Source organism: Aedes aegypti, chromosome 2, assembly GCF_002204515.2.
Source record: "Aedes aegypti strain LVP_AGWG chromosome 2, AaegL5.0 Primary Assembly, whole genome shotgun sequence".
NCBI classification, from domain to species: domain Eukaryota; kingdom Metazoa; phylum Arthropoda; class Insecta; order Diptera; family Culicidae; genus Aedes; species Aedes aegypti.
In genome coordinates, this window is record NC_035108.1 from 151512827 (window position 1) to 151530108 (window position 17282).

The 17282-nt window shown below is 34.6% G+C and overlaps 1 protein-coding gene across 6 annotated transcripts in view; it reads right to left on the bottom strand.

The window, feature by feature from the left end:
- Window positions 1–17282, bottom strand: part of LOC5564094 (tetraspanin-18) — a 156287-nt gene that overhangs the window by 51404 nt on the left and 87601 nt on the right. For 5 of the 6 annotated variants that reach the window (XM_021842748.1, XM_021842750.1, XM_021842751.1 and 2 more), the window contains exon 3: window positions 13105–13140. The exons of the other annotated variant lie outside the window; for it this stretch is intronic. The gene's annotated coding sequence lies outside the window, so the exon portion shown is untranslated. The remainder of the gene's footprint in view (window positions 1–13104; window positions 13141–17282) is intronic. 6 annotated transcript variants of the gene reach the window in all.

The window sequence follows — 17282 nt, forward strand, 5'->3', positions numbered from 1 at the left end:
ATTGAGTATGTTGTTTTTCATGATCTTCTCTAGGAGTTTCTTCAGAAACTATTTCAGGTATGTTCAGATATTACTCCAGAAATTTCTAAAGGGGTATAGTAAAGTAGAGTAATCAATTCCCAATGAAATTCTCTACGAATATTTATAGGGAATTTCCCTAAGAATTTTGTTTCAGATACCTCAAGAACTCAACCTGGATTTTCCCAAGGAGCATCACAGAAAAGGATTCCTAAGATTATTTCAGAAATCGTCGGAATTCTTTCAAAAATTCTTTAAGAATTTTTTAAAAAAGTCCTAATTATTCCAAGATTGAATCCAGCGATTCAACCATCGATTTCCCTGGAATATCCTCCAAGATTCCAGGGCAAAACATCTTCTGAAATGCAGTCAAAAACTTCTCCAGACTGAATCAAAAAAATACAATTTAGGGATTCAACCACTTTCATAAGTAGGACGACCCTCGCATGGATCGGATGTCCTAGATAAAGTTTCAAATTTTTACCTAAGGGATGATATCAGTCGGCCATTTCCTGGCTTGAAAGATACCATATCCGTTAAGTTACCCAATGGAGTGCGCCAAAATTTCCAAAAACGTCTTTTGATTGACCCTTTGGATACTTTATATAAACAATATTTGGAATCCTGTAAGTGTGAACAGGAATCTGTCTCATTCACATCTTTCTGGAAACTTAAACCAAAACAATGTGTTTATACAAAGGATTCATCGGCCACGAATGTATGTGTTTGCATGATACATGAGAATATGAAATTCATGGTTGATGCATTGAAAAAAAAAAAAATTGTTTTGAAGTTCATAATACAGATAAGAAACTTAACACCTTTTTGACTAGTCAAATTAATTGTCCAAACAGTACAGATGATTGTTACTTGAGGTCCTGTGAGGATTGTAAATTAAAGAAATTAGATTTTGTTGCCAATCGTTTAGATGAAAATAGCGTTGATGAAGTTAAGTATTGTATTTGGATTATTTCTCCTCGTTGTGAAATTATCAATGAAGAGGAACATGTAAATGATTTTATTTAAAACTTGCAAAATCTGACCGAGAAGTTTCTTGTGCATCAATTTAAAGTAGAAAAACAAAATAAATTTATAAGATCTAAAAAGGAATCACTTGTAGAAAAAAAAAGAAATAATGTGCCAGATGGATTTCGCGGAAAATTATTCGTGCGTGATACAAGATTCCATTCAAAGCCATTACTTCGTAAGACCTCAAGTAACAATACATCCATTTGTAATTTATTACAAAGACAAATCTTTGATCAAAGTCTTAAATTTTGTTGTAATTGCTGACATTGAAAAGCATAACACGACATCACTTTATGCTTTTCAAACAACACTAATTTCAAGATTGAAAAACAAATTTCCGGAGCTTGAAAAAATCATTTATCTTTCTGATGGTTGCGGAGAGCAATACAAAAATAAATCAAATTTCAAAAATGTATGCAACCATGAAAATGATTTTAAAATTAAAGCAGAATGGCACTTTTTCCCAACCTCACAAGGAAAAGTTCCTTGTGATGGTATCGGTGGCAACATTAAGCGAATGGCTAGAGATGCTAGTATTGGAAAGTCAGCAGAAATTAATAACGCCAAACAATTTTTCGACTGGGCTGTGTCACAAAAGGTGAAAAATCAATTTAAAAAAGATTGGGAATTTATCTATGGAACTGAAAATGACTATTCAGAGACTGAAAAATTTCTTCAGGAAAGATTTTCTAACCTTGTTCCAATTCCTGAAACATAAAAATATCATTCATTTATACCAAAAGACGAACGAAGCATTTTTGCTAGTGAATTCTTAGATGCACATGAAAACCAAGAAAATACAGCATGCTTTGTTCTTAATAATACAAAGAAACGAATATCTTCTGGTGGTAGCAACCAAAGACAATCTTCCCGGTTGAAAAAATAGATAGTATTAAGATGAAAATGTAAGTTATATACTGAATAATTGAATAAATAAAATTAAAAAATAATAATAATAATCTTATTTGTTCCATAGAAAAGAAAGAATCCCTTTTCAGTGTAATGAAAAATTGAGGCAGAAACAGTTTTTTTTTCAGTTTTTCTTAGCGGTGTAATTTTTTATGAAAAATATCATCCATTCCGACTTATACTTCATTTAAATCAATCCCATATCTTTTTTTCAGATGTTTTAGAAAATTTGCAATTGCTTTGATAAAAAATCTTTGTTTTTCCGATGCTTCGATTGAAATATGGGTTTTCAAAGAAAAGGCTTATACGGTCATTTTCCACAAAATTGGCCATAACTCAAAAACGAAAAAAAAGTACATTTCAAAAATTTCAGCGATTAAAGCTTATGAAATTACCTTCTCAAAAATATATTTTTGAAAGTTTTCCACTGATTGGAACATAGTTTTTCCGGCTTTTCTTTACGAATTTTCTCAACGGTGGAAAATTTTATGGATAACTGTTTCCAGTTAATATTTGTTTTTTATTCCTGAGAAAATTTGCTTTCATTTTAATAAAAAAAAACTTTGTTTCTACGATGCTTCTTTCTTGAGTTATGATTTTTCAAAGAAAAGGCTCAAAATGGCACATTTGCACAATTTATACAAAAACGAAAAATAAATACCATTTCAAAAATTTCAGCGATTAAAGCTTATGAAATTATCTTCTCAAAAATAATTTTTTGAAAATTTTCCACGAGTTGGAGCATAGTTTTTCTGGATTTTCTTTACGACTTTTCTCAACGGTGGAAAATTTTGTGGAAAACTGTTTCCAGTTATTTTTTTTTATTCCTTAGAAAATTTGCTTCCAATTTCATAAAAAAAAACTTTGTTTCTACGATGCTTCGTTCTAAAGTTATAATTTTTCAATGTAAGTAGTGTCAGAGGAAAACAAAAAAAATCCAACTGAGTTTTCCGGGAAAATAAGCGACTCTGAATTTTTCTCATTTTTTTTATTCGTATATTGATGAGCCCTGCCTGTGGAAAAAGTTTCATGAAAATATGAGACCTTTCGGCCCACTTTGTACGAGAATAAAAAAAATCCCCTTATCTGACTTTAAAGATCCATTATTTTGTTAACAACTTCACTAAAACACCTCGCAATCCTCGCAACACTGAAAAGTGTTTTGAAAACTAAAGCAGTTTTTAATAATAATGTAAAGAGAGCAACGATTAATGCAAGCTTGCCTAAATGAAACATCATTGTCAATTTTCCCTGTATAAAACGCTTATTCTCGGCTCTCTTAGCACATTTATTTAAGAACAGAAGCGAAAACTATACAGCGAATAAAATAGCCAAACTTCAGTGAGCTGGTCATTTAGTGCGAATGCCGGAAAAGCTGTAAATATAAGATATATTATATTAACTGTAACAATGTTATACTAGTTGAGAACAGTTTGGCCAAATTTTTGAACGTTTTTGTAGGTTTTTTCAGTGATTTTGCAAAATTTTAATATGCATAATATTGAAATTTTCAGTCAAAAACTTCAAATCGAGATTTCTCGAAATTCCTCCTAGGGATTATTTTTTAAATTGTTCCAGAGGTGCAGAACGACCCCAGGAATCGAGCCCTGTACTCAGATTTGATGGACAATTTATTTGCATAATAACAGTCTGTCGGGGCACCGTGTATTAGTTCAAAATCACCACTCAAGGGAATATGGAAAAAAATCATGAATAGTGTATTGAATTATCTGTGTTTCTTTCATCGCAATTCCCTTACAAATTATGTCACAATTTTCATCCAAATGAGCTCCAAATTTTTGGAGGACACTCAAAATTTGATCTACAAGAAAGAAGTATTATTTCGAAAGGACTGTATTTTATTTTGAACAAGTGGTCCCGGCAAGCTTCGTCTTGCCATCAAGTAGGCTGTTGGAAGATGTAAATGATACCTCCCATACAAAATGACATATTAGTACTCTCCCGTTTTACCAAATTTCCCGAAAACTTCTCTAAACTTTTTCGTCGCACGAACTCGTCGGAACCCTTCAAGAAAACAACAGTGAAAGAATTGTGTAAATCGGTTGTCCCGTTCTCAAGCCATTTCGTGACATACAAACACCACTCCATTTTTATTTATATAGATAGAGATAGGTACTTCTGCAAGGGATTGGCAATCAAATTCCAATATTTTTAGCATACTGTTTAAATGAATTGAATAATGTTTTGCAATATTATTATGTAATGTATTGAGTAAGATAGAGGATTGGCTGGAAATCAACTATTATAAAATATCTTCCTAATAAAAAACAGGTTTTCGCTTATCAGGATTCAAAGAATAATCATACTATTTAATTATTGACATGTTTTTGTCCATATAATTTACCTGTTGCAAACAACATCCGAAGAAGCCCACAACTACAAAGCACCTACAGTAATGACAGCGGTTAGAATCGACTCCAACCACACTTTGAAGCATCTGCGATGAGAGAAGCACCAAACCACACTCTGTGCTGGAGCAAAGTACACCGCGCAAAAAGTGCTCCGTTAGGTGCTACGACATTTCACATTTATCTTTCACCGCGTTTTCGCGATTGAAGCCTCGTCGTGATTCCTCTAACCAGCGACCAGAGAGACAGTCGATTTTCGGCGTCTCTTCTTTGTGTTCCCACCTGTGTGTAATCACTGACAATGACCGCCAAAGTGGGAGTGAGCGCAAAACCCTTTCGCCAAGATGGAGGAGGAGATAGTTTTTTTTTGGGTTCAACTAACCACTTTAGGGGAGACCGGGGAAATTTGTTTCTCCTTTCATAATGCAGCTGAATCAAAATTTCCCTGGGGATCAAGTCTACCCAGTATCTCCTACTGCTTGTGCTGTCCTTCCGTATAAGAGAATGTTTTGAAGTATTAGCTACGGTTTCAGCAAGATCATTATTGCTATGCTTCTTGCGCTGTCGGGAATGCCTGTGAATTGAATAGAGAGAACGTAATAAAACAAATGGCCTGGTGTCACTTTATTTCCATTAGAGCAATACGGATAGGATGAGTTTGACCTGAATGTTCCTATATATAATTGAGTGTTAGCAATTTTCTACTTATTTCGAGTAGGAATGATAGAAACTCCCACTATGGACGTTTATCTCAGACAAAATCCGTAAAGTATTTAACAATTGCTTTCTTGGTGATTTTCTGTTATGTCCTTGATGAGCTACTGGGTAGACAGATTATTCAAAATACACTGCGCAGAATAAATATAAGGATTTGATTCGAGTAGTGCAAATGTTACCCTTGTGCTGAGGGTATACAAATTGTTTCTGCTCTCGGAAGTTTTTTAAACCACCTACAGAAATAAAACTTTTAAGTGCTACAAAAAACAGTGCTTTTCAGTACTATTTTTCTACTTTTGAACCCTTTTCGATCCATGGACCCGTTAGCGAATGCTAACCCAAGCTCAACAAAGAGTGCCGCATATCGTGATCAGTTGTTCTGAATTCAGATGATTTAGGCAGGAGATCTTGAACTCCATTAGAGGGATCAAGGTTTCTTTCAAAATCGCAAAGAAAGGAGACTGTCGCATCTCGCCGGAAAATCTTAACGTTCGAAGTTCTTCTCATACATCTTGAAGAAAAGAAGCACATTTTTTCACTTGTGACGACAAAACTCTACGTTTGTCTGAGGTCGTCTTAAGGGGGCAGGATCCGTCAATGATTTCAAAATTTTCAAATGCAGTTTTTTCGTTCAAAATCAAGAAAATTTACAAGAAAATGTGTTTACTGTATTCTATTCTCCAACCGAAACACGATGAACACATATTCGAATTATTTTCAGTTTTGGACAGAAAAACTGCTTTTGAAATTTCGATGATGACGATGATTACAACGTTAAAAGGTCTCTCTATAAGTCACCTGAAGAGATCAAAAATGATTTACTTGGATTTCCCCCACTCCAAGTAAGCATTATGAAAAAGAGAACCCAATCTGGCATTGTTCGGAAATGGCTTTCGCAAGAATATTATTTAATTCACTTTAACAAAAAGATCTAAATAATATTGAAGCTTTAGAAAAAGCAAGACTTATGTTCGATGTCCGTGTGACATGGGAACATTTCCAGAATCCTGGAGGAAATTTCCAGAACCCCACTCAGTGCCGACGGTGGCAAAAGTGGGGTCATGGTACAAAACATTGCCGTATGGATACTAAATGCATGGTTTCCGGAGGTTCTTCTCATGCCAAGGACGTCTATCCAGTTTAGGAAGATACCGATAAGTTCATATGCGCGATTGCGGGGGCAATCACAAGTCAACTTTTTGGGCTTACCCTTCGCGTAGGCGAGTCGTCGAGGCTCGAGCCAGACAGACTGGCTTGCATAATTGTCGTAACTTTATACATTTCAGGGTGGTGAACGAACTGGCCATTTAATATGCAATCTTCTTTATTTAATTGGCGGTTCTTTCGAGTTTCATCGTCCTCAGCATTTTTGCCAACATGTGTATAGCCGAAAATGACAGAATACCTCCTTCTTTTGATTGCTTATCGTTCTTTCTTGTTCACCATCCAGTTAATGAGGGCTATTATAGCACCTATTTAAACTGCACCACTTTTTGGGGAAAAGGGTTATTCGGGGAACCGGAACACAAGATCGCCTTTTGAGATATGCTGGAAAAAAATATTATTTCAATCACAAATATCAAAATTCCTTCTTTTGATAATAGACAGCGTTTTTGATGTACACTTTTAAAATTAAAATTTATATTGAATCGTCCAAAAGTTTTGCTACAAATGATAATGAATCTTCGAGCTGTTTAGTAGAATACTTATAAGTAGATGAAAAACCGAATTTAGTACTATACCATTTAATTCCACTAGAGTTTGTAACCTTTGACAGATAGGCGTATTTCGACCTCAACTGTAAGGCTGTCTTCAGTGTCGTGTACTAGACTCGGAAGTCGAGTCTAGTACACGACACTGAAGACGGCCTTACAGTTGAGGTCGAAATACGCGTATCTGTCAAAGGATACAAACTCTAGTGGAATTAAATGGTATAGTAATACATTCGGTTTTTCATCTACTTTGCTACAAATATTTTCGATTTTTTTTTTTTGGAAAATGTGTTGTTCGTTTAAGTTATGTTGTGAGAAGATATTTTGCCTAAGAACCTTAAAATATTTTAAACGAGAAATAATCTGCTCTCGTACTTAGGCTATTTTTGCAGTATGTTGCAATAATAGATCTATGGATAAGAGCTTTTAAAATTTCCTTTTAAATTTTCCCATCTTCTACGAAGTAATTTTTATCAATTGTTACGTCCAAACTGGGACATAGCTAGATCTCCAGAGAAATATTCTATGCGCGTTCCCTTTATTAATATATGCGATCTTTCTTTGTCAATTTATTATTTTCATATCAGCCATTCCATGAAAAACCGATCTAGTGGGTCTCCGAATTCCGTGCAAATTTGCTATTTTGTTCCTTATCCGAAATAAGGATACACGTATTTTTGGATTTTTTGATTAGGGCGTCCATTTCCAAAATAGGGTGACCAAAAAAAATCGCGATTTTGCAAAATTTTTATTTTTAAAAAAATTATAACTTTTGAACCGTTCGACCGATTTTTAATCTTTTTGGACGAAATGAAGGCTAAAGATTTTGACTTTTCAGAAAAATATAAAATTTCACAAAAATTGTGTTTTTCACATGAAAAAACTCAATAGTTTCCGTTTTTTCGTGTTTTGAAGGCCTCGGGGCCAAAGAGGCTATCGCTGTTCTCATTTTTTCCTGAAAGTTCAGAAAATTTTACGTATACTGTCAAATTTTCAGCGATGTATGTTTTTTAGTTTTTGAGATATATTTTTTTGAAAATAAAAAATCAGTCATTTTTTATCGGCACACACTACTGTAGGTCTCAGCGCATTAGATTTGTAATGTTTAAAAAAAATTATAACTTTTGAACAGCTTAACCGATTTCCAATCTTTTTGTATGGAATGAAAGCTTAAAATTTCAACTATTCAGCAAAATTGAAAAATTTGATAAAAATATGTTTGAACGTGAAAAAATATAATAATTTCTATATTATATATACTATATTATCATGAATTTTAGTGGAAAAAATAACTTTTCAAAGTTTTTTATTTTTTCTGAAAAGTTGAGACCTTAAGCTTTAATTCCATAAAAAAGATTGGAAATCGGTTGAGCTGTTCAAAAGTTATGATTTTTTTTTAACATTACAAATCTAATGCGCTGCGATCTACAGTGTGTGCCGATGAAAAATGACTGCTTTTTTATTTTCAAAAAAATATATCTCATAAAAATCCAAAAATATGTGTATCCTTATTTCGGATAAGGAACAAAATAGCAAACTTGCACGGAATTCGGAGACCCACTAGATCGGTTTTTCATGGAATGGCTGTATATGTATATCGCAACAAGCTCAACGATACTCTATGTTCTGGGATGTTGAGAAAATTATTATTCCAAAAAGATCTTCCACCAGACCCGTCACGAGTTTTATTTAGTTATGCTCTCTACAATTTTTGACATTCATGCCTTGGAATATCCCTGATTTTTTGCTATGGGGTCGATGGTGTTGATCTCAGTCAATCATTATCAAAACGGTCATTATGGCAAATGACCATTATGCTAAATGGACATAATGCCAAACGGGGTACAATGGAAAAAAAACCCTGCCGCCACAGGAAATTTCTACACCGCCTCTTCGTCTAACAAAAATTCTAACGGAAAATCATCAGATAATGTACCTACTTCCAAGGCTGGTTCATTGTACTCTGTAGCCAGAGTGAGGTTATCTGACTTGGCGAAAGTGGCTAGGAGGCCATCTTTAACTTGTTGGCCGTTTTGTTTACAAACATTACTGCCTGGCCTGGATAACGCTCAAACTGAAACTAACCGTGCTGCCAATAGTGCGAATGAAATAGTTAAAAAGAGAAATAAAAGTAGAGTACGCTACGCGCAGATGCGGCTGAATTAAAATATTTTTTGACAACACTTTGGTCCAACCAATCAGAAGTCATTACTGCCTGGCTCGCAAGATGCTGAAACTAAAACTAACCGTGCTGCCAAAAGTGTGGATAAAATTTTAGAAAAGAGAGAAAAAAGAATAGAGCATGCATGGAGCAGGTGCGACCTTATTAGAATAATTATTGATAACACTGTTTCTCCAACCAATCAGTAGTCAATTGTCCGACTACCTGTGTTAGATGTTTGTAAATAAAACGGCCAGCCCTTCCTCACCTACACTTCCTGGTTTTCTCCACAAAGTGAGCATAATGTATCACCTTAGGAGGAGCTGAACCCGCCTTGCCTACTTCAAGTGTCTACCTCTGATTTTAATTTTCTAGCTGAACAATTGAATCTAATGATTGATGCAATGTTCAAAGCCATCACTATGACTGAAGCAGTCCAAGTCGGTGTAAAATTTACAAATCAAATTGTTATTGGATTACGTTTTTCTAATGGATCCAAATAATACAATAAATATTTTAAATTGGAATGCGAGAGAGGACGAGCTGTTTAATTTTCTTACAGCTAATAACGTGCATATAGCAGTTATTACTGAAAAATATATAAAACCTGGATCCAAACTTAAAAAAGATCCTAACTTTATTGTTTATCGTAATGATCGACTTGATGGGGCATGTGGGGGAGTTGCAATTATAATTCATAGGCGTATAAAACATTAACTGTTTTCGTCATATTGAGTTTTTGAAACTTTAGGTGTTTCTGTTGAAACACAGCTTGGTAAAATATTCTCATAGCTGCCTATTTGCGTTTTCAATTCTCTGCGCAGCAAGTTAATTTGCTCCAAACGGTCTTGCGAAAATGGACTCGCAATAAGTCATTGTTTTGTCATTGGTGACTTTAATGCCAAACATCTCTCATGGAATATTTCGCAAAGTAACTGCAACGGCAGAATTTTATTTGATGAGTGCTCTTCAGGATATTTATCCTTTCAATACCCTGATAGCCCTATGACTCTAATCTTGATGTTACCATTTCTTTAGAAACTAAACTTGATATTGACAATGCTCTTGAAACTTTAACAAATTCCATTGTTGAAGCCAGGAGCATTGCAGTTCCAAAATGTGAAAATTTGAATCCGTAATTATAGATCTCAAGCTTATGATCCGTCTTAAAAACGTGAGGAAAAGGCAATTTCAACGCACTCGCGATCCTGCTATGAAAATTATATGGCAGGATCTGCAGAAAGAAATCAAGAAACGTTTTGCACAATTAATAAACAAAAATTTTGAAAATAAGATTTCTCAATTGGACCCTGGCTCTAAGCCCTTTTGGAAATTATCTAAAATTTTGAAAAAACCTCAGAAGCCAATACCGGCATTGAAAGAGTTTCCAAATTATTACTAACTAATTGCGAAAAAGTTCAAAAACTTGCTATGCAGTTTGAAAGCGCGCACAATTTTAATTTAGGACTTACTAGTCCAATTAAAAATCGAATTACTCAGGACTTAGAAAATATTCTCAATCAAGAGAAAGTTTTCAAAAATTCCTTGGAGACTGATTTGGAAGAGCTGTTATGAAAAAAAACCAAAAATATGAAAGCTCCTGGCAATGATGGAATTTTCTACATCCTCATCAAGAAACTTCCAGGAAGTAGCTCATCATTCTTAGTTTCTTAGCTCTTAGTATATTCAACAAATGTTTTTAATTAACATATTTTCCTGACACATGGAAAAGTGCTAAGGTTGTACCAATTTCAAAACCAGACAAAAATCCTGCAGAAGCTTCTAGCTATCATCCAATCAGTTTGATTTCCTCCATCAGTAAACTTTTTGAAAAGGTTATTTTGAACAGAATGATGGTCCACATCAACGAAATTTCAATTTTTGCCAATGAACAGTTCGGATTCCGCCATGGACATTCGACCACTCATCAACTTTTACGTGTAACAAATTTGACCCGTTCCAACAAATCTGAAGCATTCGACAGTGTTTAGCATGAAGGCTTGATCGTAAAATTAAAAAACTTAAATTTTCCAACGTACATTGTTAGAATAATTCAAAGTTATCTGTCAAATCGTACACTTCAGGTTAATTATCAGAATTCCAGATCTGAAGACTTCCTGTAAGATCTGGTGTTCCCCAAGGCATCATTTTGGGACCAATATTATACAATATTTTCACATCTGACTTACCTGAGTTACTTCAGGGATGTCAAAAATCCTTGTTTGCGGATGACACAGGCCTTTCCGTCAAAGGACGAAGTCTGCGTGTCATATGTAGTCGATTGCAAAAAAGTTTTGATATTGTTTCTTCATACTTGCAAAAATGGAAGATTTCTCCTAATGCTAACAAAACTCAAAAAATATCTAATATCTAAGTATCTAAGAAGATTTATAATATTTCAGGTTGTTTTTGGTGTAAAATATGTTAAATTTATACAATACTCTAATAGAGCGTGATATAATGTAACAACAATATCGAGAAATTTTCCTATCTATTTTGCGGTTAATAGATTTCGATTTCCTGATTTCACGCGTTTTGAACTGGTTTAGTTTTCAGTGATTGATTATGTGTTTAAATAGTCACCAACATCTACCAAACGGAAAAAGGGCCCTATTCTATGCTTCAAGCATAATCAATCTGAACTACTTCCAATGCGACGAGATATGACTAGGAGAAAACCTTTCACAAGGTAAAACTTGCATCACATCTGCATATGGAGGATCCATCAGTAACTTGGTGCCCACTGTCGGCGATCAGCCCTATCACGGCGGGATTTCGTTGTCTCCACGGCTGGCCGTCGATGTCGATCCTATGGTTCGATTTTAGAAAGTCACCTCGCAACGCCACCAGGCGGACTCAAAGTCGGCATCTAGGGAGGGCCCACGGAGTGAAATAAGTAGAGAGTATGTAATTGTAACGTGAGTTGTAATTTAAAACCCAAACCTCGGCTACACTCACGTTCAGGTTATGGAGGGTATCTTCCTATCGGCGTGGTCACTTGTACCCCGTTGCACAGTGGTCGCACTCCATACAAATATTAGCCTAAAAGAACAAATCGTTCACAAATCTTAAATTCATTGACAAAATATGGGGTTTGAAGACATTTTGATGGTATATTGGTCGTTGAAACAGGAAATTTATATATTAGGTACATTTGAAATAATCAGTTAAAACAATTATGCATATCAACACCAAATTTTATTGACATTATTTTTTTTTGCTCACCTAAGAGCGTTTCTGAGATATATTACACAAGCCTTGAAAAATAAGCTTTTTTAAAGGAGTTCCATGTTAAACACTTGTTGGCTTTCTTAAATAGTAAACATGACAAAAACGACTCGAAATATTTACAATCCAAAGAACAAAATCTAGTATTTTGAACAAAACCGGTTGAGCTAGATTTGGTTGAGGATTTGTTCAGAAAGAGCGTTTTTAGTGGAACAAAATCTACGAAATTTGATAAATTTAAAATGGTCAATTTTAGCTGACACCTCTACAATTCACATGATGTAAAAAATCTAAATATACACCAATCGATTTTTTTATTAATAACTTCTCAATGCTAAGGAATGCCAGAAAAATATCAATGAAAAAAGTAGCAAATTTCAATATTTTCACTTTTGACCACCTAAGGACCACTGTGCGTTGGTTGAGCACGTCTTTGAGCCAGAGCAGGCATGAACGAGAAAGTTGTAAAGTGTGCGCCCATATGCTAATTGTACAAATCAATAGGTTCCACTGTTGGTATGCCTGCTTGAGGTGAATCTACGGAAGGGTAGCACACCGGAGTCAGGTGTTAGCTCTCTTTGCTTTGAACCCTTTCAATGGAGCACTTGGGGGTGCTGCATTCGGAGAGGGCTTGTCTCGTAAGGTATACAAGTAAACAGGAGATGCCGATAGATGATACCGAAAGATAATCGCACCCAAGTAGGTACATTCCAGATTGACAGAGTATCCTCCGAATAGAAACGCACCATGCATACAGATTATGTCAAAGTTAAATTCGATGATTGGATGTCGTACTTGCTTTGTTGCTCAGAGACTCTCTGAATAGCAAACATCTACAAATTACTTAAGATCTTGTGATACTACCGATGCGTTGTTATACCAGAGAAAGGTGACTTGTTGAATAGTAAGCAAGTTTATATAACATTTGAAGACAAGGAAAGATATGCAAATAGCTACTTACGATCGAGAAGGCACTATGACTGCAACGTAGAAAAATCTGAAAAAGAGAAATGGCAATATTTAGGATTACTGTGAATTCATTTCAACAAAATTATAATTCAGTTGAACACATTGTTAAATGCATTTTTTCCATTTTATGAAGGCAATTTGAAAAGCTTTCTGAAGAATTTAGTTCATATATTATCAAACTATCTTCTTCTTCTTCTTGGCATTAACGTCCTCACTGGGACAAAGCCTGCTTCTCAGCGTAGTGTTCTTTATGAGCACTTCCACAGTTATTAACTGAGAGCTTTCTTTGCCAAAGTTGCCATTTTCGCATTCGTATATCGTGTGGCAGGTACGATTATACTCTATGCCCAGGGAAGTCAAGGAAATTTCCTTTACGAAAAGATCCTGGACCGACCGGGAATTGAACCCGGACACCTTCAGCATGGCTTTGCTTTGTAGCCGCGGACTCTAACCGCTCGGCTAAGGAAGGCCCCTATTATCAAACTATAATAAAACATAATATTTCTTATCTTATCTTCCTTATGCTATGTTAGAAAAGTACATCATTTTTATCTGATTTATTTTATCTAGCATGAGCCATAGATAATTGATTTCACCTAACCTTTTTTTTTTTGAAAACTTACACTTCGTGACGATATGCCTACTTGAAGGTTTCAAATATAGAGATTTTGAATTATGTGGGAATATTATAAGTTGTGTTTTGGATGTGTGTGATTTGTTTAATTCAAAATATAATTATATTTTTGTTTAAATTTTGTTAAATGTGGTTAGTTTTAACACTAATTAGCCAAAATTATAACATACTTAGAAAATATGTGCTGTTTGAGTAACAAATTTTGTAACAATGCTGTTGAAATCCATTGGTCGGGATATGTTGCATGCTTGGTTAGTATGGAATTCTATAACTAGGAGGCGCTAGTGATAGCCGTAGCGGTAAACGCGCAGCTATTCAGCAAGACCAAGCTGAGGGTCGTGGGTTCGAATCGCACCGGTCGAGGAGCTTTTCGGGTTGGAAATTTTCTCGACATCCCAGGGCATAGAGTATCTTCGTACCAGCCACACGATATACACATGCAAAAATGGTCATTGGCATAGTAAGCTCTATGTTAATAACTGTGGAAATGCTCATAAGAACACTAAGCTGAGAAGCAGGCTCTGTCCAAGTGGGGACGTAACGCCAGAAAGAAGAAGAATGACCCCAAGGAACAGATAACGCGTCACGCTATGTCTGAACTAGACGATTATAAAAATCGAATGTACATCGGATTTTTTCTCGCTAGAGATCATTATTTGATCCATATTTTCATAATCGGAAGGTTTTAAAATATTCTATCGGTGAAATTTTGATTTTTTACACTTTTCAGCTATTTTTCATACTAAAACCCATGAAAACCTCGTTTTTCGGCGCATTTCAGTCCATACAAAATGTATGGAAAAATTTCACCGATAGAATATTTTAAAACTTTCCGATTATGAAAATATGGATCAAATACTGATCTCTAGCGAGAAAAAATCCGATGTACATTCGATTCTTATAATCGTCTGGTTCAGACATAGCGTGCGCGTTTCAATGTTGCAACGTACGATTTCCATGAAAATTACTCCAAAAAACTCAAGATATTTTTTTTTAATCTTGCTCATACAGTCAAACCTCCATGAGCCGATATCTCAAGGGACCATCGACTCATGGAAATATCGAGTCGTGGAAACAAATGCCTTGGAAAGCCGTTTGAGGGGACCATATATGTTTTTAATATGTTTCCATGAGTCGATATTGAGTCATGGAACATCGACTCATGGAGGTATCACTGTATAAAAAAACTCGCGCAAACGCCCCAGCGCAACGTGTGCAATAGTTCTACAAATCTGTTCTCTAACAAAAATGTTACAGCTCTTCAAAGAGATCTGGTATCATATTTACCTCAAACACAGACAAGGGGTTAATACACTTTTGCATACTGTCAATGGGTTAAACAAATGTTTTCAATCATTTTTTAGTAAGAAAAGTATAAGAAACTATCACCAACTAAATCTTTATATTGGCTTGGCGGCAAATTGACGATAACATGAACGAGTATTCACCATGTTTTAAATTTATGCTATATGTGTTGATTTCTCTTATGACATGTGGTGTATTCAGGAACAGGGACGGGAAAACTACTGTAGCAAACATTTACCACCTCTACATTCACATGCTTTTTTCAATGTGCCATGAACCTCCAAAACTGTAATATTTTTTATTCTCAAATGTTTTGCAAATCCGAATGCGAAATGACTCGAACATAATTTTGCTTGGTAAAACAAAATAAAAATGAACTTATTTACATGTATCGCAACTGAATGCTTGTACTTTTGCTGTTAGCACTAATAGATTTCAATTAATTAGAAACACAAGCAAAATATAAGCGATTGAATTTTTCAACATTTTTTCAATAAATCGTCTAAATCTGCCTAAAAAAGATCATCGTGAAGAGAAAAGAAATCAAGCCGTGTGTGAGCCATTGGGAGCGTAACGCCTGATGGTATTGATGCTGCTGCTGCTTTGTGTTTTGGTTGACTGGCAAAATCGATGAACTGTGGTAAAATGTGATCACAGTTCCCATCCCTGCTCTGGAACACCATGACAAAATAAGGGGATAAAGAGCATTTTAGGAAAAACGTTTTTTTTTCTTATTTTCTCAGTAAACTGAGACTTTTTTAAATTTTTTCAAAGTGATTCAATGAATACTTAACGATTCATGTGTATGTAGGTATATAATCCAGGGTGACGAATACTGGTGTTATGGCGAATACCTTTACAACTACCTAATAAGAAAAAAGGATGGATCTTTTTTTAGTTTGAATCCAGGTTTTTGATAGCTTTCAGTAATATCAGCAATATGTATGTTATTAATAGTTAGAAAATTAGACAGTTCGTTCTATGTACCGAAAACGAGCATCAAAATGTTCAAAAGCTTATGAGGATCCGTAATAATTTTGTTTTGTATAGTTCACGCAAGCATGGACAGCTTGAATCGTAGTTGCGGATTTGGACATTGCGTTAGTTATTTGTTGCAGTTGTTCAGTTGAGATACTATAGATAAATACCAGAATACTAAGGACATACAGGAAAACCGAATGTTGCAGTCTTATTATACTTAAATTTTCTTGAAACACCAGGGTTGAGTTATTCTTGGGATTTAATATTTCATTTAAAACCTTTTTTCACATCAATATAGATTCAAAGCTAGTCACCGTCAATATTTTGTTAGTTAGCACTCTCTGGAAGTATACACAATCAAAGAGCGCAAATCGGTGAAGTATAGTAGTTTCACTCAACATTTTTTTAAGTTTTACCATTGGAGGCCAAATGAGTTAAAAAAGTGTTTTCTGATCATATGTTAATTGCATTACACTAGCATTCGAAAACAGTATTTAAACTATATACAGTATTGGACAATACATTTGCAACTCTTTCGATTTTTCATACAAAATGCTCAATTTATGAGGCTTAAATCTCAGTTATTCATAAACCGATTGAATGAAATTTACACCGCATGACAGTCATAACTTAATTTTCAACATAAATTAATGAGAGATTACTTCAATCACGAGCTTGAAAGCAATAACGTTTTGACTGAATTGTTTTTTTTTTATTTTTAACAATTGACGTAACTCAAAAAATTGAAGGAATATTTCTATGGTATCTTCAGCAATGTTGTAGATTTAAAAAAGATAAACCAGTTCGCTGACAAAAAAATCTATCGAAACAAAATAAAATAAATTTGTTCAAGTATGTTGTGCACCAAAGAGTTTATTAACTATTCGCATGCTATTTATAAAATATCAAAAGATACTTCAAATGAACAAGATTTTCTAATTTCAAAGGGTTTTCTATTGAACGGTTTTTGAATAGAGCGTATATGAACCATTGTGCAAATTAAATATTTAGCTCCTAACCTCTCACAATTTTCAATTTTTATTCATTACTGAACCAAGATCAGGCTATACTGTTTGCTGACTGCTAATCAGTACAATACATTTTGAAACATTTGGTGTTGTTGGATTATCAAATCTAATAATAAGAGCTGCTAAAAATTTGGATTTATTGTAGTGTTTAATTACTTTGTTTATTATTTTTATGATTTTATTGAGCGGATCACACCTGAATCTGGAGGTACCAGGCGCCTC